Source organism: Armigeres subalbatus, chromosome 2 (assembly GCF_024139115.2).
Source record: "Armigeres subalbatus isolate Guangzhou_Male chromosome 2, GZ_Asu_2, whole genome shotgun sequence".
Lineage (NCBI taxonomy): Eukaryota > Metazoa > Arthropoda > Insecta > Diptera > Culicidae > Armigeres > Armigeres subalbatus.
The window spans coordinates 1366943-1391265 of record NC_085140.1 but is presented as its reverse complement, the minus strand read 5'-3'; the positions used below and the strand labels follow the sequence as shown (position 1 = coordinate 1391265).

General features: G+C 41.7%; 1 long non-coding RNA gene across 1 annotated transcript; it reads left to right on the top strand.

Moving 5' to 3' along the window:
- Window positions 1-228: 228 nt before the first annotated feature.
- On the top strand, window positions 229-1425 carry LOC134213924 (uncharacterized). Its single transcript, XR_009979572.1, has 4 exons — window positions 229-377; window positions 445-512; window positions 564-644; window positions 707-1425. It is a non-coding gene; the product is annotated as an uncharacterized LOC134213924 (long non-coding RNA).
- The last annotated feature ends 22898 nt before the right edge of the window (window positions 1426-24323 follow it).

Sequence of the window (24323 nt, the reverse complement as noted above, 5' to 3'; positions counted from 1 at the left end):
ATGTTCCGGATCATCCAAGAGATCTCTGGAGTAAGGCTTTAAGGTCTATACGCGTAACCATGGGTCTATCGACTTGTTTCAAAAATTTGTACATGCTCTTTGTGATCCCTAGAATAGAATGTTGTTCTGGCAGCACGGATGACGACGGTCGTGTGTCAGGTATGCAGAATCCTACGGAACGCGCGAATGATGGATGTCAAGAGGATGACTGGCTTAAAGCGAGTAACAGTTGTAGATGAACAATAGAACGTTCAGATATGCTTATCGAATGCTAGTATTGAGTTTATGCCATCGATTTGTTAAATTGTGAACTGATTTATAGTTATCGCCAGTGAATTTGTTGTTGATTTGATAAGACTATTGGACTTGTGAAGTAGGTAAAGTAGAAGAGTCGTTATGAAATTGCATTTGTACCATCAGTACATATCTCATTAATTATTATAGTTTGCTAGCCGAATATCGTGTACTGTTAATCGAGCCGTTAATAGAAATTGAGACTTACGCGCTACTTGGTAATATCTACGGCAATGAGGTCAATTTAGTTACTAATTAGCTATTCATAGGTTTGTACTATCAACCACAGGCGATAGTTGCTGATAGGCCTACCATTGTGGGTACAATAACCTGTGTAGGAAGGACTAAATGTGCGTGATTGCTCTGTAACACAAACTTATGGTAAATAATCGCTAACAATAAAATATTTTAGGCTTTGAGCTGCAAACATCAACCGCTGCTGTTAGATCCCTTACCTACCCGAACATTCTCAAAGATTTACCACTTAGCTTGCGATGGATGTGCTGTATGGTATCACTACGCATGTGCCAAAGTGTCTTCCGGCATCCAGGATCGGTCCTGGAGCTGTAGTTCATGCCAATTCAATCTGGTTCCGGAATCGAAGGGGGTCACGAAAAAAGGAGGCAAGAAACATGCAACAACTTCAGCTTTCCTTGGTCCTGTACCGAGTGAGATAACACAGCTGAGCAATGCTAATCCAAAGAGGACCACGGAAAAATCAAAAGGATCGAGAACATCGAAGAGACTTGCTGTGCCGGATCCACCAGTGAATGACGAGATTACGCCGATTAGACACCCGGAGATTCGTGTATTGGTGCAGTTGAACCGTGTAGATCAGAGCTTCCCAAACCTTTGGGTATGTGACCCACCTAGCAAAATTCTATATGTCTCGCGACCCACCTATGAAAAAATGCATTTTACCAAGTAGTATAGTTATGCTTAAATTGAATCAGAATGTCATCTGTTTCGGCTTCTTCCACCTAAAAAATATTCACGTTACCTTGTACAAATGTACATGTAGAAATGCAAAAAATGACGAACATGGTATTGTTTGTCAAAATGTGAGCGTTTTTATTTTACTTCATTAAGGGGACAGCTTTAAGGCATAAATGTTTAAATAAAATAACGTGGTGATGGATATTTAAAATAAAATGCGGTTTGAACTTGAAATAATGTTCCTGAAAAAAATGATCAAAAGGTTCGGCATTCGAGCTGCAATTAATATTTGTTCTGCGCAACCCACCAACAATCCACTCGCGACCACCCTGGGGGTCGGGACCCACAGTTTGGGAAACCATGGTGTAGATAACAGGTCCGCTAAGTCAAGCACTTCTACGGCTAGAGCTCGAGCGGAACTAGCATTACAGCGACTGGAAGAAGAGCGAATTTTAGAGGCACAAAAGTTGAAAGAAGAGCGGTCTCGTCTGGAAGAGGAGCGAATTCGTTTGGAAAAGGAGAGACAGTTGAAGGAACAGGAGCACGCCATAAAGAAAAAGGAATTGGCGATGCAAGAAAAATACATGCGAGAGAAATTTGAGTTGAAGGAACTAATAGCGGATGACGAGAACATTAGCAAAATTAGTTATTCCAGCCAGAAAAATAGAACTAAAGACTGGTTGGAAAGTCAACGAGTGCTAAGCCAACAGGAAGAGAAAAGGGCATCGCAGTACGGGGAAGGGTCCAACGTAGAACACGAATTTGCAAAATCGTTCCAAGAGCGCCGAGCCAATCTGGAGGCCGATTATCGAGTACCCAATACAGATTTGAACCACCCGATCGGAAACACCCATTATGAGGTCACCAACGGAAGAAATGCTAATAGGAATCAACCGTGCGTTGCAGAAATGGATACGCGAATCGAGATGGGTTTGAACGGTTCATCATGGCGTGAGCTAAGAAGTTGCGTTACCAGATGGAACAGGCTTAGAATCACACGGGGGGGGGGGGCAAATGCTAAGCAGATAGCGCCGCGAACCCGAAAAATGGCCAATATTCGTTCACAGTTTTGAAGCAGCTAACATAGCGTGTGGGTTTTCGGACGTAAAAAACGTTATACGCTAGCATGAATGTTTGCGAGGTGCAGCGCGAGATGCAGTCGTTACAAAACTAATGTTTCCTCAAAACGTAACCTTAATTATGAGCACACTTCGTCGGTTGTTCGGCAGACCCGAGGTTCTGGTGAAAAGCCTTCTTAGTAAAGTCCAGCGGGTGGAGCCGCCGAAGCCGGAACGACTAGAATCTCTCATCAATTTCGGATTAACGGTACAAGAATTATGCGAGCCGCCAACCTCAAGGGTCAATTATCGAACCCCACTTTACTCGGAGAATTAGTAGAGAAGCTGCCTACCTCCATCAAACTCGAGCGGGCGAGATTCAAACGACCTTACGACGAACCTACGCTTAAGCACTTCGAAATTTTTACGGAGGAATTGGTCAACGATGCCAGCGAAGTTTCATCTTCTATCCAACCGAAAAACACGATTGTGAGAGTCGAGAAGGACAACCCGAGAGGCAGAGGACACGTGTATGCACATGAAGAAGTTTATGGAAACAAAGCCGCAACGAAGAAAGAATACCGTGTCCAATATGTGGCGAAACGAATCATCGCGTAAGGAACTGCGAAAGATTCCAACAACTGGGACTGGCAGATCGTTTAAGGGCTGTCGAACATTGGAGATTATGCGAAATTTGTTTATTCGATCACTCTAGCTGGAAGTGTCGTTCGAGAATCAGATGTAACATCGGAAACTGCCGTGAACGTCATCATCCGCTAGTTCACCGCCCGGAGCGTGAGCAGCACCAGAGTCAGTTGAGAACATCGGAATGCAATACTCACGAGCGGCCACAAAGATCAATCCTTTTCAGAATAATCCCAGTTACACTGTTCAACGGGAACAGAAAATGTGATACATTTGCCTTTTTAGACGAAGGATCGTCGCTGACACTTATAGAAACAAGTTTGGCACTGCAGCTGGGCGCAGCAGGTGTTTCCGAACCGCTGGAGTTGCAATGGACTTCTAGCTTGAAAAGGCAAGAAGATAATTCGAAACGAATAGACATCGTGATATCTGGAAAAGGATTACCACGCCGATACATATTGAAGGATGCACATACTGTGGGAGAATAAAATCTTCCCAATCAAAGTTTAGCTATTAGCGAATTGTCGGATAGATTTCCTCACCTCAGAAATCTACCCATCCCATCGTATTCAGAAGCGATGCCAAGGATTCTTTTCGGACTACAAACTTGAATTTTTTCGCACCGACAGTTGCGTCGGCCGCCCGGGAGAACCAATCGCCGTGAAATCCTTGCTAGGATGGTCTGTTTACGGACCAGATGGAAGTGAACAAGTGAAGTGAGCTCGCGGGATTTTGAAAAAAAAAACACACAGTTTGTGAATGGAAATTACGAAACTGCTCTTCTTTGGAGATCCGACGACGTTGACCTGCCAGATAGTCTTCCAATGGCCATGAAGCACCTGCGAAGTTTCGAGGCTCAACTTCGAGGGATTCGGGTCTACGGAACAATGTAAACCAACAAATTATTGACTACATCGAAAAAGGCTACATTTACAAGGCAACTGAAGAAGAACTCATGGAGATAAACAGAAAAAAAGGTATTGTACCTACCACTTAGCATAGTAACGCATCCGAAGAAGCGGCTCGTGTGGGATGGGAAGGCGCAAGTCTCCTTCAACTCGCAGTTATTAAAAGGACCTGATCTATTGGTATCTCTCCCGTCTGTAATTTGCAAATTCCGGGAAAAACGCATAGGATTTGGAGGTGACATCCGGGAGATGTTTCTGAAACTACGCCATGCGTCGCACAGCACGTCCTGAGAGTAAATGCTGATAAATGGGCGGCAGCTGCGGCAATCAAAAGCAAAACATACATGGACGACTACTACGATAGTACCGACTCAGTAGAAGAAGCAGTGGAGCTAGCCGTTCAAGTACGAACCTGTACGAACTATTCACGCAAACGGAGGGTTCGAGATGAGTAGTAACAGTGGGTTAGTAACAGTGACAAAGTGTTGATGATACTTGGCGAAATGTCTGCAAATAATAAGCCCCGACTTTTAAAGTCTACCTCAGAAGAAAAGTGGGAGAGAGTTCTAGGAATGCTGTGGCATCCACAATCGGACTCATTGACATTTTGCACAGAATTAGGAGAGCAGCTGCTTCCGTACATCACCGAGAAAAGACGACCAACAAAGCGTATTGTTCTCAAGATCATAATGAGTCTGTTCGATCCCCTTGGTCTCCTAGCATCATATCTAATTCACGGACGGTCTCTAATCCAGGATTTATGGAGAAGTGGAGTCGAATGGGACGAGGAAATGCGAGACGAAGAGTTTGGGAAATGGACACGCTATGTAGAACTTATGCCTGGTTTAAGTGAGCTCAGCGTCCCCCGCTACTATTTCGGAAAAGCGCATATACTTTCGCATCGGCCGCTGCAGTGTCATGTCTTTACCGACGCTAGCGAAGTCGGTTATGGTTGCGCGGCATATTTTCGCGCTGTGGACGACTCGGAACGTGTGCAATGTTCGTTAGTCATGGCAAAAAGTAAGGTTGCTCTCTTAAAACACTTGTCGATTCCGCGCTTGGAGTTGGAAGCCGCTGTGCTGGGAGCAAAGATGCTTAATACTGTTTTAAGTTACCACTCATGTTAACCTCAGGAAGTATTTCTGTGGACTGACTCTACAACCGTGCTTTCTTGGATCCGTTCTGACCACAGGCAATACAACCAATTTGTGGCTCATCGAGTTGGAGAGATATTATCGCTGACTCAAGTGAATTCCTGGCGATGGATATCAACAAAAGACAACGTAGCCGATTGTTTGACGAAATGGGTACGAGACTCAGTTCCTGATTCTAGCGGTAGATGGTTTAAAGGACCACCATTCTTATATTCCTCCGAAGATTCCTGTCCGCAGCAAAGAGTAACAGCGAACACTAAAGTAGAACTACGTCCCAGCTATCTACTAGCCCACATCTCGCTACCCATTCGAATGATTGATTTCTCTAGGTTCTCTAAGAGGAGCGTGCTGTTACGAACAGTGGCATGCTTATACCGTTTTATTAATAACTGTCGCCTGAGAATTTCCGGACGTCCGATAGAAACAGTCCAAGCAACGAGAAACCAGGAGAAACTTCTTAAAAAGACTGTTGTTTTCTGTAAAGTACCATTGAAGCAAGAAGAATTCCAACGAGCCGAGCAGTCCATCTGGAGATCGGTGCAGGGCGAATACTACCCGGATGAATGAGGTCAATTTAGTTACTAATTAGCTATTCATAGGTTTGTACTATCACCCCCTGGCGATAGTTGCTGATAGGCCTACCATTGGGGGTACAATAACCTGTGTAGGAAGAACTAAATGTGCGTGATTGCTCTGTAACACAAACTTATGGTAAATAATCGCTAACAATAAAATATTTTTAGCTTTGAGCTGCAAACATCAACCGCTGCTGTTAGATTTCTTACCTACCCGAACAAATGTGATTACTAAATATGTTCTGCGTTATTCAAGTCTTGTGGTCTGACTGCGAAACCAAATTCAAATACTGTAAATGCCTGGTTTTCAGGTTGGAACAAAATTTACTAAAAAATGTAATTGGACTTCGTTTTAATGGTTCCAAATAATTTTTTGAAAATTTTCAATTGGAATGCTCGCTCTTTAAAGGGTAAGGTGATTTTTTACTTCTAGGATTAAGTTCAACACGGCGACCTCGAAAGTAGATTTTGTACCGAACAATTATATCAACGTTTGTTAAAATTTTGGTATTACGGTATCAACCTCTGATTTAATTGTATTACGGCCAAATAGATTTTTGAATATATTTTTTGTTATATCCAGCTAAATTTACAACACATTTTGTTACCGTATTTTTCTGAAATAAATAACCCTCATTGTTATAATTTTGTTATGCATTATTGATCGGGAACTTGAATGCCACACCTTCAGAATGACTTATCTGCTTTTGTAAGGAAAGATTCAAAAGTAAATTTGACGAGTTTAATAATACTTCCACGCAATTAATACGTAGGTGAAGGCTTCTGAACTATTAATGATGTTGGAATGAACGTTAGATTACATTGATTATGTTGAGAAAATTATTTTGAGCTTTTTAGTGGAATGTCTTCACTTGTCATAAGACGAGTTTGTACAATCCCATTGAATTCCACCACTTAATTGTATTTTGACAGATACGTATTTCGACCTTAACAGTAAGGCCGTCTTCACTCTCTCGTACTTGACTCGACTCGAGTCGAGTATTGGAATTGAAGGGTATTTTTTATTGCCGATTCTCAATAAACCATGATTTGTTCATTGTGCTAATACTACGCAATGAAAACTAGGAACTCTAAAATACATGGTACATACAACTTAGTTAGAGTCAGTAGCTGGGTTAGCGTATAAATTAGATTTGAAAACCAAGCACTACCTACTACGACGGGAATTAGCTTTCTACCCTATATCAATGCATCTTGCGCCGATTTTTAATAAAGTTCGATCAACAAAAAATTCACTGACAATAACGGAACAAAACATTTCGAAACCATTATCTCATCTAGAATGTGGTGAGTATTGAAAATAGCTTTGGCTATTAAGTCTTTTTCACTTAACCTCAGGCATTGTAGGTTAGTCTCCTTACGGCGCTTTGCCTCGCCGAATGTTTGTTTCATCAAAATGTGGTCAATTTAGTTTTTTCCAACTTTCCTATCTTTTATTTTGACGCTTTTTAGCCTAACCTACATAATTTCTAATACGGTATATATGAGGGAATACCCGAAAAGCGTTTAGCCCCAGCGGGGCGTTTTGGGGCCTCTTCCCTACTTCTATTTGTGAATAGCTCCATTTTTTGTGGCCCGCGGCGCGCAAGAAAAATAAGCTCAGATTCAGCCCGCCAACTTTTCTAGCTGGCTCAAGCAGCTCGTTTTTTATTATTGATTATTAAAAATCGTTAAATTTTTATTCTGAAATGATGCCATTGAGCGATCCCAACACACAAAAGCTTCACGTGGAACATCGCGTTTTTAATAACGAGTAGTTTACGTTCACGTTAAATAAAGGAAGGCCGGTTTGCCTAATTTGTTCAGAAAGTTTTGCTATATGCAGTACGGTGCAGTTTTGCGGTTAGTAAGATTTTGGCAAAATGGATGAAACCTTTCCAGGACGGAGAGTATTAAGGAAATCTTTTCGGTTGTTGTTTACATCGTGTGTCCCAGAGTCAGTTAAGAGTGGCGACACTGTCAGAATTGGAATACCAAGCCCCTCCTTACTGGATTTACATTTTCATACCACCCAAACCTTAATTTTGCCGAGTTTGAAGATGTCACGGAGTTTCAATTTCCTGCGATGTTTAGAACCCTAAAAAAATTCACTTGAAAACGAAAAAGGTACCCGGGTACCTTGTCGGTAACAAAAGGGTTAATCAACATTACGGATCTCAACCACCACCTATCATAACTGATGTTGACGGAAATTTGCAAGACTTGCTGTAATAGTTCATTGACCAAACCTTGGTACCATACTAGAGAGATTTTTTTTTCGAAAAGAAAATGGCGCTATTTTTACAAGATAAAGGAAAACCAATGCTCGAGCTGGATGATCCTGAATAGATGAGTGATTTGGCTTTTCTAGAAGATATCTCCAAACATCTCAATGACTTGAACATAAAGCACTTTGGCAAAGTAAGTTGCTGAAATCTGGTACATTTCTCTCATCCTGTTAAAAACTGTTAATGCAAATCTGTTCGTTATGGTGGTAAAGTAACGAAATACCCAATTTTATCAACACCGTTTACCGATGTGAATAATTTACCTGAAATGTGTCAAATGGATTCCTACTGTAACAACAAAAACAAAAAAAATTGTTTGAACGCAATAAAATCGTGTTTTTTTTTATAAAAAAAAACGAAAAAAACACTAATAATTTTGATAATAATCAAAAAGGTAGACCGAATATATTCTGGCCCGCCAGCAAGTGTACATTCTGGAAACTGGCCCGTGGTTTGGAAAGGTTGGGCAGGCCTATTCTAGAAGTTTAATGCATTTTTTCATAAATTATAGAAAGCCATTCCAATATCGGCAAACGAAATTCGTCATAGTGTTCGTTCGGTGGCACCAACCAATATTCTTCACATTATATTTCTTCGTTTCAGAAAAAAAAGCTCAACAGAAACATGAATATGTACGCATTTCGAATATGAAGGTGACATGACAGGAAGATGGATTGTTTTTTCTTTCTCCACATGTCCGTCCACACTCAAACATCTGAGATCTCAGGATAAACGTAGCTTGACAGAGTGGCATTTATGAACATGAATGTGCCATCTCTCATCTCACAGCCGCTCGACTATAGCTACTATTTCAATTTGCTGGCTGTACTAAAATAAGCAGAAAGAAGAAAATGAATGGATGTAGAATTTCCTTCGACACAGCACGCTCCCTTCCAATTCACCGTTCAATGAATGGCAGCGAATGCTTCGATATGCTTCTGTATTCGGACCCATATTTTTATTATATCTTCAGCATCCATCCATATAATTCCCATATGTACGTCTATATCTTTGTTAACATATTTTTATGGTTGACGGGACGTATGTCGGTACAAATACTGAAACTTAGATGATGTCAAGTTGGGATGAATTTAATAATACTCATCTCTGAGGTGAAATAGCCTAGGGCTAACAACCTCTTTATTAAAGATAAAAAAATAATAATACAGTTTTCCACCTAATCGAATAAGAAAATATGCTGTACAACGTACGATGGAACAGTTCTCCTAGAAATGAAAATTTTTCAAACAAAAGAATAATTTATTGTTTTTAAGCATAATTGATTAGAGCCGGGAAAATCATGCTCTTTTAGTGGAATGTCTTCACCTGTCATAAGACAAGTTTAGTACTATTCCATTTAATTCCACCACGTTGTAATCTTTACAGATGATGTTGAAATATATATCTTTAATGATTACAACGTGGTGGAATTAAATTTTTTTTTTTTTTTTTTTTAATTCTTTATTTAGGTGTTTTTTTAATTCTAGATTAAGTTCAACACCGGATGTGGAATTAAATGGATAATAGAGGAAGCGATTCGGTTGTGGGCATTGTTCGGTTATGGGCACCCCAACGAATCTATTGACAGATATGCTGTCATTCTGCTATCATTCTGACAACCGTAATATGTTTGCTATAGTAACATGATGTTTTGTGATCTAAAACAAACCTAATAGACATCTTTACTTTGAACTACGAAGAAATCAATTTTTTACAAGAAAATCCACTTGTCATAAAACGAGTTTGTACCATCCCATTTAATTACACCACTTGATTGTACCTTGACAGATACTTAAGTCGAATCAAGTACGAGACACTGAAGACAACCTTACTGTTGAAGTCGAAATACGTATCTGTCAAGGTACAATCAAGTGGTGGAATTTAATGGGATGGAACAAACTCGTCTTATGACAAATGAAGACATTCCACTAAAAAGCTCAAAATAGTTTTCTTAACAAGAAAATCCAGTTGTGAGGCCACCAGGCCCAAATTATATACCGCAGGTATCTGTTGATGAAGACCTGCAGTCTTTGAATGTTCTCTCTGATACACACCATGTTTCTCTAGTGTATAACAGCGCAGATTTCACGTAAGAGTTGAAAATTCGTATTTTGTTGCGTTCACTTATCTGCCTGCTTTTGCAGATATTTCATAGACTCGCAAAGGCAGCCCTTGCTTTCTTGATCCGTGCGCCTATGTCGATATTGGTACCGCCGTCTGACGCTATTTGGCTACCAAGATATTGGAAGCTTCTAACATTCTCCACTGATTGCCCGGCTACTGTGAAACTGGAAGGGGTAACCGTGTTTACATCCAACGATTTGGTTTTGTTGACGTTGATGGCTAAACCTGCCGAAGAGGAGCGCTCGGCAAGGTCGTTCAGCTTACTCTGCGCCGGTAGAGGTCGTTTAGGTGCTCCATGGTTATAGGCTGCCATAGCAGCCCGCGGTTTACTTCACGGTCAATCGCCGCTAGCAGAATCTCGTCGATTACGATGTAACGTAAAGGTGATAGAATACATCCTTGCCTCACACCAGCTACGACCCGGATAGGGTCGGACAAGACCCCATTGTGCAGCACTCTACACGAGATGGCCTCGTACTGTGCCTCGATGAGGCCGATGATTTTCTCAGGAACCTCCTTGCGTCTCAGGGCGCTCCACATATTCTCGTGATTGAGACGGTCGAAAGCTTTTTCGTAGTCAATGGATACCAAGTAATTGGACTCTTGGAATTCGTTGATTCTTCTTCTTCTTCTTGGCATTACATCCCCACACTGGGACAGAGCCGCCTCGCAGCTTAGTGTTCATTAAGCACTTCCACAGTTATTAACTGCGAGGTTTCTAAGCCAGGTTACCATTTTTGCATTTGTATATCATGAGGCTAACACGATGATACTTTTATGCCCAGGGAAGTCGAGACAATTTCCAATCCGAAAATTGCCTAGACTGGCACCGGGAATCGAACCCAGCCACCCTCAGCATGGTCTTGCTTTGTAGCCGCGCGTCTTACCGCACGGCTAATTCGTTGATCTGCTCCAGAATTATTCGGAGCGTGACAATATGGTCCACACAGGATCTTTCGGCACGGAATCGGGGCTGCGGCCTTATCCTGAATCCGGGCAACATAATGCCTCACCAGGTATCGCAAACAGTCAGGTCACCCTTTTTGGGTACCTTCACTAAGATACCTTGCAACCAGTCGACCGGAAAAGTTGCGGTGTACTAGATATTACGAAATAAACGATGCAGTAGTTGAGCGGATGTCATGGCGACAGGTTTGAGCAGCTCGACTGATATGCGATCGACCCCTGTGCCTTTTTCCGATTTCTTGCTTTAGATGGCGTGTTGTACGTCGGATCCTAGGCAGATCATGCCGAGGTGGGGGCTTGGCTGGCATTTGAAAAAGTTGTAAGCGCTCGAACCAGTGTTTCAGCTGGTCAGTTGGGTCGGTCAATAACTGACCATTCGCGTCTTTCACAGGCATCGTTGCATTCATCTTCGCCCCGCTTGAGCGTCGTGAGATATCCTAAAGGGAGCGAATTTCCCTGGTTGCTGCGGCTCTCTCTCCTTCGTCAGCCAGAGAATCCACCCACGCTCACTTGTCCCGTCGACATGAGCGTTTCGCTTTCTTCTCCAGAGCGGAGTATCGTTGACGGGCTAAGACTTTGGTTTTTAATCGCTCTATCGCGGTTTTGGCGTCTCATCGATGATCTATTGTTTTCTCTGGGTGCGCAGTTCGCCCAGATTATTATCGCTAGTGACGGTGAAGGCATTTCTGATGGCGGTTCATTGGTCTTCTACGCTGCCACCTTCCGGAATATTTGCAACACGCGTCTCCAGTTCTTCAGCGAAGGACCGTTTCACCGTGGCATCTTCCAGTTGGGGTGTGTTGAACCGTCGTCCAACTCTCTATTCCTGCCGACGACTCCGCGCAATGCCCAGGCGTATTTCGCCGATGTGGAAGTGATGATCAGACGCGGTATCGGCACTACGTTTAACCAAGTAGCACACGGAACATCTTCCAAAACGCACCTTGTTTCTATTCAGTTGCATTAAAGGCATTGGAAAACATCAAAGCACGAAAAAGTTGCATCAAGGGAACACCAATCGATACGGAAGCAACGCACAACTGTCATTTTCATTGTTTCAGCTTTGCTGCGTCGCAGCATGCGTAAAATAATAAAAATGGCAGTTATGTGTTACTTCCGTGTCGAGTGGTGTGCCCTTGAAAACGCGAGTACTTTGAAATTTGGATTCCGTGAGGAGTGCCCTTAAATAGCGATCATTGCAATGCAGTACGCGTTTGCCATTTGGAAACAAACAATCATGATGGAGATCTTTCAAGTCGGCCCTTTGCACCACCGGACTGCCGTGAACTGGAAAAGTGACGTATACGTCATTATCCAAAAAATGGTCTTAACGAGTAGTATACTCATCCAACTCTTTAACAGAAAAATGGAAATCATGCATGTTGTAATTGGGCGCATACGTCACTTTTTCAGATTACGACAGCAGAGGTGTACAGGATCCATAAGTAAGGAAGTAACCGAAGAATACTGCACTGCATATTGCATACACGAAACAAAATCATTAAGCTGCATATTTTAGACCATGTAACTTCAATGCGTCTTTCAAAATTGAATTATATGTTTAAATGAGGTAACAGATAAGTTGAATGTATCTTCATGTTTGATTGAGCATCATTCAACGTTTTGACAAATCACAATTTATTCCGGTGATGGTTCAATCAAGTAACAGGAAAGCCGAGTGTGGTAGTAGCGGATTGACGCCTCCTGCTGAACTGACTCTGGCGTGTCACTAAACCAAGCGGTTTTGGTAGGACCTGTCGTACAAGATGACTTGTACGCAATTTCGCTTCGCTTTCGGATGCGTCAGTATGCCAATGTATCGTCATCCGTGTACATCCAACTGACTTCCCTTTCCAACGTATCCTGTGGCGGAATTCTAGTCGGGAGCAGCTGAAATCGTTCGAACTTACCACCGTCACCTATGGTACGGCTTCGGCGCCGTATTTGGCCACCAGGTGCCTTCTAGAGTTGTCTAAACAAGGATCCAACGATTTCCCTCAAGCGGCGGAAATATTGGCCAAAGATTTTTATATAGACGACATGCTCACCGGAGTCGAAGATGAGGACGATGGTGCACAACTATGTATCCAGCTTCGGAACCTACTGAATGTCGGGGCCGAGCGAATATCCTTAGGACATCCGTCGAATATCTGAATTATCATGGGCTGTGTACTCACAAGTATGTTCTGACAGAACGAGTAGCTCTAGTGATACATAGACGATGTACCCAAAATTCGGATTAGTATCGTCTCGTTCTTTGTTTCGTTCTGTCAATCGAGTTCATAATTCGTGTGCTAATGGGCGCCTACTATTCGAACGCCGATTGCTTTGATTTAGAAATTCAAATCTTATTCAAATAACTCATGCTTTCATTTCGTATCTCCGATTATTATTTTAACACAATCCGCTACTATCACACCGAGTACAAAACTTCATAATCGTATGGTTTTTCGGGTGCAGTCCCTTCGAAGTGTTAAATAGTGCTGTGGTAGAGTGAAGGACTATTCACAAGATTCAGAAATCGAATCCAGTTTTATATTTTCATTTTATTTTTTTCCGCTGAAGTATTTTGCAACATTATTGCAATTTTCGAAGGATTTTTCCGTAGGCTCCACCCCTTGCGCTTTTTAGATTGCAAGAGAGTAATAATTGATAGCACATACGCGAAGATTGTTTCTTTCCAAATAGTTGCAACACAGTTAAATGTTCAGTAGTGAAACAAGTTGTGCTGCTTGGGTTATTCCGTACATCAAGAAGGCTCCGTTTCCATTTCTGGCTGATGCAAATGTGGTCGATTTGATTTTCTGTAAATCCGTCTCGGGAGACCCACGTGACCTCGTGAACCAGTCGATGAGGGAAGAGCATTCCCCGATCACCATGTCGTTATTACCACAAAATTCTACGAACAGCTCTCCATTTTCGTTCATTTCCATGACCATGGCGTTCCATATTGCGCTCATGGTTCGAGTTGCCGGATCCGATCTTCGAATTGAAGTCGTCCATACAGATCTTGATATCACCCTTTGGAATTCTATCTACGACGGCATTGAGAAACGACGGCTGTAAAAATTCTCTTTGTTTTGCAGATCGGCAGCATCTTTTTTTTTTTGGTGAGGCCACCAGGACCGAATTATATACCGCAGGCATCTGTTAATCAACACCTGCAGCTGTTGAGTGTTCTCCACTGATACACACCATGTTTCGCTAACAGTACAAATTTCACGTTAGAGTTGAAAATTCGTATTTTAGTGCGTTCACTTATCTGCCTGTTTTTCCTGCGAGGACGGAACCAGAAAGAGAGAGGAGTGCAAGGCGACGTTCCGGGAATCTAGAACCGCATTGAAACGGGCAATCAAGATTAACAAGTCAGATTGCTACAAAGAGCTATGCCGAGAAGCAGACGCCAATCCCTGGGGCAACGCGTACCGCGTTGTAATGGCGACGACGCCAGCTGAAACGTGCCCATACATGCTGAAGGAAATCGTGGAGGGTCTCTTCCCGAAACACAATCCGACTACGTGGCCACCGATACTGTACGGAGAAGAAGAAGCAATTTCCGAGGGTCGGCAAGTGTCCAATGATGAGCTGGCAGATGCTGCGAAGCGCCTGAAAATGAAGAAAGCACCCGGACCAGATGGAATACCAAACGTGGTCCTGGAAGCTGCAATTTTGGCATATCCGGATATGTTCAGAACGGTACTCCAGAAGTGCCTAGACGAGGGTAACTTTCCAGAAATGTGGAAGACCCAGAAGCTGTTATTGCTGCCCAAACCAGGAAAGCCGCCGGGACATACGGCCTCTTACAGGCCTATATGCCTGATAGACATAGTTGGGAAACTTCTGGAGAGGATCATCCTAAACAGACTGACGAAGTGTATGGAGGGTGAGCGTGGACTGTCAAACATGCAGTTTGGATTCCGCAAAGGAGTATCGACAGTGGATGCAATTCGCACTGTGCTCGAGAGTGCTGAGAAAGCATCTAAATAGAAGCGAAGAGGAGATCGATACTGCGCAGTGGTTACGATAGACGTAAAGAACGCGTTCAACAGTGCCAGCTTTGAAGCCATTGCCGCTGCGCTGCATAGAATGCGGGTTCCTGAATATCTTTGCCACATCCTAAAGAGCTACTTTGAGAGCAGAGTCCTGGTGTACGACACGAACGAAGGGAAAAAGTCGATGCGTGTTACAGCGGGTGTTCCTCAGGGCTCCATACTCGGCCCAACCCTCTGGAACGGAATGTATGATGGAGTCCTGACATTGCGGCTGCCCAGGAAAGTGAAAATCGTGGATTTTGCGGACGACGTGTCATTAACAGTGATGGGCGAGACACTCGAAGAAGTGGAGGCGTCTGTGACAGAGGCAATAGCCACGATCGAGAGCTGGATGAATGGAGTTAAGCTACAAATAGCTCACCACAAAACGGAGGTGCTATTAGTCAGCAACTGCTAGGCTATCCAGCGGATGGAAATCGTCGTCGGAGGACATGCGATTGCTTCGAAGCGATCACTGAAGCACCTGGGAGTGATGATCGACGACCGGCTAAATTTCAACAGCCACGTTAACTACGCCTGTGAAAAGTCGGCGAAGGCAATGAACGCAATAGCGGGGATCATGTCAAACGTTGGCGGCCCACGAAGCAGCACGAGGCGTCTGCTAGTTAGTGTCTCGCCATCGATACTGCGATATGGGGTTCCTGCCTGGGGCAAAGCACTGCAAATCAAGCGGAACTGGGAAAAGCTTAAAAGTGTGTTCCGGCTGATGGCCATACGAGTTGCAAGTGCGTATAGAACGATATCGTCGGATGCAGTATGCGTTATCGCCGGGATGGTACCCATTTGCATCACCCTGGCGGAAGACATCGAGTGCTACCAGTTGAGAGACACCGTAAACATGAGAAAGGTGGCGAAAATTCGTTCGATGGCGATGTGGCAGCAGAAGTGGGACAGTACTGAGAAAAGAAGGTGGACCCACCGGCTCATTCCAAATCTGTCGACGTGGATGAACAGAAAGCATAGCGAAGTAAACTTCTACCTGACGCAGTTCCTGTCGGGCCATGGATGCTTTCGGAAGTATTTACATCGGTTCGGACACACCAATTCCCCGCTATGTCCAGAATGTGTGAATGTTGAAGAGACGCCGGAGCATGTGGTGTTCGATTGTCCGCGGTTTGCGGAAATTCGTAGAGAAATGCCTGTCCCAAGGGCGGATAATATCGCAGAGCGAATATGTCACGAGGAAGACACGTGGAATTCGGTAAGCAGAGTCGTGACGCAAATGAACCGTTTGTTTGAGAAACTGCATATGTAACATTTTTGGCCAAGATGAGATTTTTATATATTCTGAATCCTCGTTCAAAAATACGTATTCTGGCAAAAAACATGAAAAAAAAAATTTGTTCAGGAATGTATGATTTTTTTTTTTCGTTTTTTGAGAAACTACATATATCCACGCACTTTGAAGAGCAATTGTGAAGTACTGCTTACAGTTTTTGCACTGGAAGTGCCACAAGATGTTGAGTTTTGCCAAAAACTATTGATATGTATTGAAGAAATCGAAAGATTCGGTGCCAATTTGTTCAAAAACAGTTTTTTGTTGTTTTCTCGAAATTGTGTAAAATGGACTTATGCAGTTTCTCAAACAAATGATTCAAATACTGTCGGAGCTGCAGCGTAGATGGAGGCGAGATCAGCAAATAAGTGCCAATTCTGGGGAGTATTCAGCGCAGTGAGCAGTGCTTGGCTTCGGGTCGTCGCGGCGCCGGTAAACCGGAAGTTTTCTGCCAACCGGAATCGTCGGACCGACCTCGGCACTCGAACAGTCAACCTGCAGAAGAACGATGAAGAAAGCGATTTGGGTACGTAGGGCCCCCGAGGACGATGTCGAGGCAATGCGTGAAAGCGTCCCCTGCGATAGCCGCCGGTAGTCGGGGCACCACCAGTGCGGAAGTTTCCTTCACCAGAACTGGTGAACCACCCTCGACGCCAGGGGGAGTCAGGATGATTCGAGTCAGGAAGTTCGGTGCATGACCGTCGAGGAATCGAGACTACGTTGCAGTGGAGCAGTGGATTAGCCAGCCAGTCGGCGAACTAGCCTAAGCTAGGGGCCGGAATTTTATAAGAATTGCATGAGCACAGACCCCCCCCCTCCCCCCGTAGTCGCAGCATCCCGTGGTACCGGGGGGATCGAGGCAAGGAGGATAAGGGACCCGGTTTATCCGGGAGGCACATTTTTAGCAGGTCGGGAGGAGCCCATCCCTGTTCGCCTTCGAGCATAGTGTGGATGCTCGAGGTGTCTGTCGCGCAGATTTTTGATGGTCTTTAACCCTTGTTTAAAAAAAACACACACACACACACACACACACACACACACACACACACACACACACACACACACACACACACACACACACACACACACACACACACACACACACACACACACACACACACACACATACACACAGACATCACCTCAATTCGTCGAGCTGAGTCGATCGGTATATAACACTATGGGTCTCCGGGCCTTCTATAAAAAGTTTGTTTTTGGAGCGATCATATAGCCTTTACCGTATACTTAGTATACGAGAAAGGCAAAAATTATCGACAGTCCTGATACATCCCTTCCAGTCGTTATAAATTATGAGTCGTTTTACCCCATGTTCCGCAAGCGTCATACAGCTAATTAGAATCTCGTAAATATGAGAAATATTCTGTTATATACTATCATATAGTTGTGGACATCTATACGCATAGAAAGTGAGATGGTAAGTTCATCGCACCTGGAAATAACTTGCATTTCACAGAAAAGTCTCAAATTGTATCACAACTTTCGAAACCCCGATTTTAAAATGGCGCAAATTTGCGCAAGATTTTATTTCAGGATTACAAAATATTGATGGATATCTAGCGGCTATGTACTGAAATATTACCGAATATCGCCGAATAACGAAATGCCAGACCAATAAAATTGTGAGTTTTTCATCTTTTTTTTATTCAAAAGTAACAACTGTTTATTCCTTCATATATCTCAAAACAATCGATTTTTCCTATGAATTAAATATGTATGAACTACTATTGCTCGTTGCATCAATTTTTAGACTCTGGCGCAACTTCGTTTTGCTTTGAATTTTTAGCGTGCACACCAATACATTCAAAGTATCTTTGTAATTGTTTTATTATGTTGATATTTATCGGACACACGTGTTTTTGTTTACTCAAACAAACAGCAAACAGTGTTAATTCATTTTTGTTTGTGACACGCGGAAAATATTCACGCAAATAATTTGCGCGCAAGGGTCTAATAAGGCGGAATCTGCGCAATATATTACCACCATAATCATCATCCGTGGTAATAATGTGAATTAAGGTTGAACAAAATGCACACCGGAATAATTAATTTCATGCTATGAAAAAGCAAGCCGCAAAAATAAAAATGGTAGTTAAAAACCGCAAAGTTTCAAAGAGTATACTATAGTATACTATAGCTGTCAAAATATCATTGCAAATAAAAAAAATATACAGATAGCAGGTCCCACACTATTCAACTTTTTTAACAACATTACAAAAAAGCCATTTTTTAAAAATCAACTTTATTCCGGCTAGATTGGCAAAATACCCCTATGTGGTGCGGTGACTTCCGCACTGCGGTAGTAATTCTCCAGTGGCGTAACGATCAGCCGGATCGCATTGTCCAGACATGCCGCAAGCAAGAACAGTCCGTTGTTGCTTCATACCGCATACTTGATGAGTACTCCAAAAGTGTCAAAATTGTTTACTCCGTGGTTTACTCCCTGAAGGCATTGACGTAATAGTGCCAGATTGGTCCGTCCAGCGAAGCAACGATCTTATGCTCAGCCATTTGTTTCCAGGTCTAATTCATATGTTCCCACACGCCAACGCATGTTCAGTCCATGTTGTCGGTGGACTGGCGACTCCGCTACCGACGGGTCTTTGGCCTTGCAATGGACCAATCAATAAGCAAAAACTGCCGCTATGAAATGAGCAGATCGCGCCACCGTAGACATGTTCTGTCAAACACACATGAATAGAAATATGCGTATACAGTGCCGCCGTTGTTTTGATGCGGTGAGTGCAAAATGAGTTACCTTGATTGATCCATTGCCGCTTGGAAAAATATCAGGAGATTCGTTATGGATTACTAAAAAAATATAATGATGGTTAGAATAATAGTTTGATGCGCCCAAATATTATATTACCAGTTTATCCTTAAAGTTTTTTATGCTTTTTTTTTTTTTTTTTTTTTTTTTTAACTAATTTTATTTGCTAATTATCTAATACATGCATTCATCTCTTAGACTAGGTGTTCCGTGTTTTCTTAACACTATCATCCTTATTTGCTATGTTACCCTTTTAGTTATTATTAATACATTTCAATTGCCTCTGGCAGTTAGAATTTTTTCCTCTGGTTGAATTGAACCATGTAGGAATTACAATGTTTTCAACTTAAACTAAACTTAACCTATTTTATACCTAAGGGTACAAGGAGTTAATCGTTGCAATAGAAGATTGCAACGATTTTTGTCTAAAATTGGAAATTATTTTGTTGGACATTTGTTGCAATGTCTCAATATTAGAAATTCTATGAAGTTCATTGGTACTATACCACGGAGGCAACTTCAGAATCATTTTCAAAATTTTATTTTGAGTCCTCTGGAGTGCCTTCTTTCTGGTATTGCAGCAACTAGTCCATATTGGCACAGCATACAACATGGCAGGTCTAAAATTTGTTTGTAAATCAAAAGTTTGTTCTTAAGACAAAGTTTTGATTTTCTATTATAAGTGGATATAGACACTAAATATATTTGTTACATTCGGCTTGAATGCCTTCAATGTGATTTTGATCTAGCAGAAGTCCTTAATATTTAGCTTCGCTAGACCAATTAATTGGAACCCCATTCATAGTGACAATATGTCGGCTAGAAGATTTCAAATAAGAAGCTCTCGGCTTGAGTGGGAAAATTATAAGCTGAGTTTTGGAAGCATTCGGGAAATTTTCCATTTTGCAAGTAAGTGGAGAAGATATCCAAACTTTTTGCAATCTACTACAAATGACACGAAGGCTTCGCCCTTTGGCTGAAAGGCCGTGTCATCTGCAAACAAAGATTTTTGACACCCTGGTGGTAAATCAGGTAAGTCAGAAGTAAAATGTTATACAATATGGGCCCCAGTATGCTGCCTTGGGGACACCAGCCCTTACAGGTAATCTATCAGATTTAGTATTCTGATAGTTTACCTGCAGTGAGCGATCTGATAAATAATTTTGGATCAGTTTAATGATGTACAGAGGAAAATTAAAATTCATCAATTTTACAATCAAACCTTCATGCCAAACACTGTCAAATGCTTTCTCTATATCAAGAAGAGCAACTCCAGTCGAATATCCTTCAGATTTGTTGAGCCGAATTAAGTTCGTAACTCTTAATAACTGATGAGTGGTTGAATGCCCATGGCGAAAACCAAATTGCTCATCAGCAAAAATAGAATTGTCATTAATATGAACCATCATTCTATTTAAAATAATCTTTTCAAACAGTTTGCTTATTGAAGAAAGCAAACTGATTGGGCGATAACTAGAAGCCTCAGCTGGATTTTTGTCCGGCTTCAAAATTGGAACAACTTTGGCGTTTTTCCATTTATCTGGAAAGTATGCCAATTGAAAACATTTGTTAAATAAATTAACCAAAAAGGATAAAGAGCTCTCAGGAAGATTTTTGATAAGTATGTAGAAAATACCATCATCACTCGGGCTTTCATATTTTTAAATTTTCTAGTAATAGATCTCACTTCATCCAAATTGGTTCCCAACGAAGGGTCAAAAACATTCTCTTGATTGAGAATGTCTTCGAAGCTCCGTGTAACCTGATCCTCAATTGGACTAGTGAGACCTAGACTAAAATTATGGGCACTCTCGAACTGCTGAGCAAGTTTTTGAGCCTTTTCGCCATTTGTTAATAAAATTTTATTTCCCTCTTTAAGCGCTGGAATTGGCTTTTGAGGTTTTTAAGAATTTTTGTTAATTTCCAAAAGGGTTTCGAACTGGGATCCAACTTCGAGACATTATTCTCAAAGTTGGTATTTCTCAGAATAGCGAAACGTTTTTTAATTTCATTTTGCAAATCTCGCCAAATAACTTTCAACGCGGGATCGCGAGTTCTTTGGTATTGCCTTCTTCTCACATTTTTAAGACGGATCAGTAGCTGAAGATCGTCGTCAATAATAATGGAGTTGAATTTAACTTCACATTTCGGAATTGCAATGCCTCTGGCTTCGACAATTAAATTTGTCAAAGATACGAGAGCATTATCAATATCACTTTTGGTATCGAGAGGAATATCAACATCAAAATTCCTATCGATATACGTTTTATATAAATCCCAATCAGCTCTATGATAATTAAAAGTAGAGCTGATTGGATTATAAATGGCTTCTTGTGAGATTTCAAATGTCACAGGAAGGTGATCAGAGTCAAAGTCAGCATGAGTTACCAATTGGCCACACAGCTGACTTGAATCCGTTAAAACTAAATCAATTGTAGAAGGATTTTGACTGGAAGAAAAACAAGTTGGTCCATTGGGATATTGAATAGTATAATATCCCGCAGAACAATCTTCAAATAAAATTTTGCCTTTGGAATTGCTTTGAGCATTATTCCATGAACGGTGTTTGGCATTGAAGTCACCAATTACGAAGAATTTTGATTTGTTGCGAGTCAGAATTTGAAGATCAGCTTTCAACAAATTCTTTTGCTGCCCATTGCATTGAAAAGGCAAGTAGGCTGCAATGAAGGAAAATTGTCCAAAATTTGTTTCAACAGAAACTCCCAAGGTTTCAAAAACTTTGGTTTCAAACGAAGAAAATAATTTATGTTTGATACGTCTATTAATGACAATGGCGACCCCACCACAGGCGCTGTCAAGACGATCATTTCTGTAGATAAAATAGTTTGGATCTCTTTTAATGGAGAGTCCTGGTTTTAAATACGTTTCAGTTATAATGGCAATATGCACATTATGAACTGAAAGGAAGTTGAATAATTCATCTTCCTTACCCTTTAGAGAGCGGGCATTCCAATTTAGAACTTTCACACAATTATTTGGATCCATTGAAACGGAGTCCGATAACAATTTTTGTGTGTACTTTATACCAACCTGAACAGCTTCAGGAATGGTATTTGCTTTGAACATTGCATCAATCATGTGATGCAATTGTTCAGTTAAAAAATCAAAATCGGAAGCAGTCATGCTACCTGAATCGGCAACATGACCGTTATTTTCCGTTGGGACATGGGTATAAACCTCATTTTCAGAAGAGAAATTTGGTCTACCAGCAGCGATGTTTGCATACGTAGGTACATTGGAAAAATTGGAATTTACTGAAGTGCTTGCTACCCGTTGACAAGCGGCAAAATTTGTTTGTGAATTGTGGTGGGTATGAATTGCTCGACCGGTAACCGGTTTCGAAATTTGAGCGTTTGAAAAATTTCTACCCGTCGAATCTGGGATCCGATTGGAATTTCCCGTCATCAATTTTGCACGGGAATTCAAAACTTTTTTGCGTGAAGGGCATTCCCAGAAATTGGATTTATGATTGCCCCCACAGTTTGCGCACTTAAATTTATTGGAATCTTCTCTCACAGGACATGCGTCCTTGGCGTGAGAGGTTCCACCACAAATCATGCATTTAGCATCCATGTGACAATGTTTGGTTCCATGACCCCACTTACGGCACTGGGTAGGGTTTTGGAAATTTCCCCCAGGCCTGCCCCCTGCCCCTCTGGGAAGTACCAGAATGAGATTTCTTTTTCATCTTAATTACTTGGACTGGTGAAAATCCAAGTAATTGAGAAATTTCAATTTTAATCTCATCCAGTGATTTGTCATCACTGGTGAGACCCTTCAAGACGACTTTGAACAATCGCTCAGTTTTGTCGTCGTATGTGAAGAATTTATGGCGCTTCTCAGTTAAATAGTGAAGAAGACATTTGCGATCGTCAAAGGATCCTGGCAAAACGCGGCAGTCACCCTTCCTAGCAATCTGAAATGAAACCTTGATCCCCTGAAGGTTACTCAAAATCTCATTCCGGAAGCCAGAAAACTCGGCAACAGATACCACAATTGGCGGAATCCTTTGCTTTTTCGCATGAATCGAATCACCTGGGCTAGAGGTAGATTCGATTTGCTCAATTTCATCATTAATCAAATCGAACTGATTGCTCAGTTCGATTGGAGAAGAATTATTTCCGATATTAGAGTTAGAAGGAATATCTGAATTCTCCAGCTTCCTTCTATTTTTTCCGCGCTTAGGCAGGACGGTCTTGAAACCTTGTTTCTTTGAAGGAAGTGGAGAATTCAGAGACTCCCCCTTCCTCTTGTTTTTATTAATGCTCATGGCTGAGCGTGGAGACGTGACCTTCTAAAAGGTTTTTTCCCAGAACGGTGTCCCTGCAGGATTACCACCGCTTGTCGGAATTTTACTTCCGCAAACGGGTCCAACGTAAAACGAAGGCACGGGTCCTTGCAAAGATCGTAACGGGATCAGTGGGTACAAATAGCGCTAAGAAGCACCGTTGAAATTAAAATAGCTTCGGGTAGTATTAAAAACTTCCTTCCGCTAAGAGAGAAAGAACCGCACAGCACGAAAGCACGATGCGGTCAAGTTTTTTATGCTTGGTTTTATGTGAAGCTTATGTAATTAACACAAGAAGTTAACACTTCTTCTACATCATTTTGGCTGCCAGGATGAACAAAATTGACGATGGCTTTTCAATATTACAACCTAATCAAAAGTATAAGTTTCGCTTTATACATTTTTGCCATTAAGCGAAACTTATACTTTTCATTCAATGCGTGAATAATCAATATACACACTAAATGAGAATGATTCAATTTTATTATAAGAACCATATAATGGGAAATGAAAAACATATCTGATATTGCGCATAAATCCCAAAATTTTATTCCCACCTTTGGGTTTCCGCGCTGAGCACTCAGCGCCAGACTCGACGACAAGTGGAAAGTTATCAAGTTGGTAACCCTGATTTTTGACAATCAATATAGATTGTTTGTGTGAGTGCACCGATGAAAAAAAAATAGAGCTTTTAGCTGTATTGTTTATTGCCAAATGCAAGTTTTGACAGTATTATTTATGTATGAAAGAAAAACATTTTCAAAAGGTCTATCGGGGAAGCAGTCGCTGAAGACAAATGCCATTGCTTTCAACGACGAAACGAAAAGTTTCAATGCAAAAAGCAATATCTAATTATTAACATAATTTGGAATAAATAAATAAAATAATTGATTTATTTTTACGTGTAGGCTACTAGACCACCTCGGACAATAACAAACACATAGAAAACA